Source organism: Arachis hypogaea, chromosome 7 (genome assembly GCF_003086295.3).
Source record: "Arachis hypogaea cultivar Tifrunner chromosome 7, arahy.Tifrunner.gnm2.J5K5, whole genome shotgun sequence".
Classification (NCBI taxonomy): domain Eukaryota; kingdom Viridiplantae; phylum Streptophyta; class Magnoliopsida; order Fabales; family Fabaceae; genus Arachis; species Arachis hypogaea.
Window position 1 is genome coordinate 68,681,440 of NC_092042.1, and position 2,888 is coordinate 68,684,327.

The following is a 2,888-nucleotide window of genomic DNA, read 5'->3' on the forward strand; positions in this document are numbered from 1 at the left end:
CTTAGCAACCATGGTCTCTGATCTAATCAAAACCACTCAAAGTTTCATGACTGAAACAAGGTCCTCCATTAGGAACTTGGAAGCACAAGTGGGACAGCTGAGCAAGAAAATTATTGAACTCCCTCCTAGTACTCTTCCAAGCAACACAGAAGAAAATCCAAAAGGAGAGTGCAAGGCCATCAACATGGCCGAATTTGGAGAGGAGGGAGAGGCAGTGAACGCCACTGAGGAAGATCTCAATGGACATCCACTGGCCTCTAATGAGTTCCTAATGAGAAACCATGGGAGTTTGATGCTCCCACTGAGACCATAGAGATTCCATTGGATTTACTTCTGCCATTCATGAGCTCTGATGAGTATTCCTCCTCTGAAGAGGATGAGTATGTCACTAAAGAGCAAGTTGCAAAATACCTTGGAGCAATCATGAAGCTAAATGACAAGTTATTTGGTAATGAGACTTGGGAGGATGAAACCCCTTTGCTCACCAAAGAACTGGATGACTTGTCTAGGCAGAAATTACCTCAAAAGAGACAGGATCCTAGGAAGTTTTCAATACCTTGTACCATAGGCACATGACCTTTAAGAAGGCTCTGTGTGACTTAGGGTCAAGTGTAAACCTCATGTCTCTCTCTGTAATGGAAAAGCTAGGGATCTTTGAGGTGCAAGCTACAAAAATCTCACTAGAGATGGCAGACAATTCAAGAAAACAAGCTTATGGACTTGTAGAGGATGTTCTGGTAAAAGTTGAAGACCATTACATCCTACTGATTTCATAGTCCTAGAGACTGGAAAGTGCATGGATGAATCATCATCCTGGCAGACCTTCCTAGCCAAGCAAAAGCTGTGATTGATGTGGACAGAAGAGAATTGATCATCAAGTGAATGAAGAATCCTTAGTGTTAAGGCTCAAGGATATCCCTCTGTCACATGGAGAAGAAGCATGAAGAGTTTCTTCAAAACAGAGTCAAAACAGAGTCCCCACAGTCAAACTCTAAGTTTGGTGTTGGGAGGCCACAACCAACTTCTAAGTTTGGTGTTGAACTCCCACATTCAAACTCTATGTTTGGTGTTGGGAGGTTCCAACATTGCTCTGAGTATCTGTGAGGCTCCATGAGAGCCCACTGTCAAGCTACTGACATTAAAGAAGCGCTTGTTGGGAGGCAACCCAATGTTATATTTATCTATATTTTCTTTGTTATTTTATGTTTTCTGTAGGTTGATGATCATGAGAAGTCACAAAATCAATTGAAAAGAAAAACAGAAGAAAAAAAAAAAAAAATAGCACACCCTGAGGAAGATCTCTGGCGTAAACGCCATAAGGTGCAATTGGGCGTAAGCCAGTCTGGCACATTGGGCGTTTAACGCCAGAAAGGGGCACCAGACTGGCGTTAAATGCAGAGAAGGGAAGAACTTGGCGTTAACGCCAGAAATGGCATCACCCGGCGTTTAACGCTAGAATTGGCACAAAGGGCATTTTTTGCTCGCCACTTGGTGCAGGGATGAATTTTCCTTGACACCTCAGGATCTGTGGACCCCACAGGATCCCACCTAACCCCACCACTCTCTCTCTTCTTCTTCACCCATTCACCAATCACCTCAACACCTCTTCCCCAAAAACCCTTCACCTATCAAATCCCATCTTTCTCTTCACCACTCACATCCATCCTTCATAAACCCACCTACCTCACCATTCAAATTCAAACCACTTTCCCACCTCCCATCGCCAAACCCTACCCCTCTCTCACTCCTATATAAACCCATCTTCACTCCTTCATTTTCACACAACCTAAACACTACTTCTCCCCTTTGGCCGAATCACAAAGCCATCTCTATCACCTTTATTTCTTCTTCTTCTACTCTCTTCCTTCTTCTTTTGCTCAAGGACGAGCAAACCTTTTAAGTTTGGTGTGGTAAAAGCATTGCTTTTTGTTTTTTCCATAACCATTTATGGCATCCAAGGCCGGAAAAACCTCTAGAAAGAGGAAAGGGAAGGCAAAAGCCTCCTCCTCCGAGTCATGGGAGATGGAGAGATTCATCTCAAGGGTGCATCAAGACCACTTCTATGAAGTTGTGGCCTTGAAGAAGGTGATCCCCGAGGTCCCTTTCAAACTCAAAAAGAGTGAATATCCGGAGATCCACATAGATCCGAAGAAGAAGTTGGGAAGTCTTACCAACCCCATTCAACAAGTCGAAATCTTAATGGTTAAGAGTTCTATGCCAATGCATGGATCACCAAGAACCATGAATCAAAGTGTGAACCCGGACCCAAAGATTGGCTTACTATGGTTCAGGGAATACTTGGATTGTATCCGAAAATGTAAGGCTAGCATCAACTTGCCCATGATGCAAGGAGATGAACACCCTTACACTGAAGGGTCACTTTGATCAAGGTTGGACCAAGTCTCACAGTCATTTGTGAAGAGGGGCCCAATGGAAGAGAGATTCAAGAGGAAAGCCGGTTCAATTGAGAAGGCACAAGCCTGTGGCTAGGGGATGGTTGGAGTTTATCCCAACGCTCAATCATTCCACTAGCAACCGGTCCGAAGTTACTATAGACCGGGCTATCATGATTCATAGCATCATGATTGGAGAAGAAATAGAAGTTCATGAGGTTATATCCCAAGAACTTTATAAGGTGGCGGACAAGTCCTCTACCTTGGCAAGGTTAGCCTTTCCTCATCTCATTTGTCACCTCTGTTATTCAGGTTGGGAGTTGACATAGAGGGAGACATCCCCATTGATGAGGACAAGCCCATTACTAAGAAGAGGATGGAGTCAAACCAAGAGACCCCTCTCATCATCAAATCCCTGAGATGCCTCAGGGATGCACTTTCCTCCACAAAACTATGGGAGCAACTAAACACTCCCTAGGAAGAATTGCAGTTCCA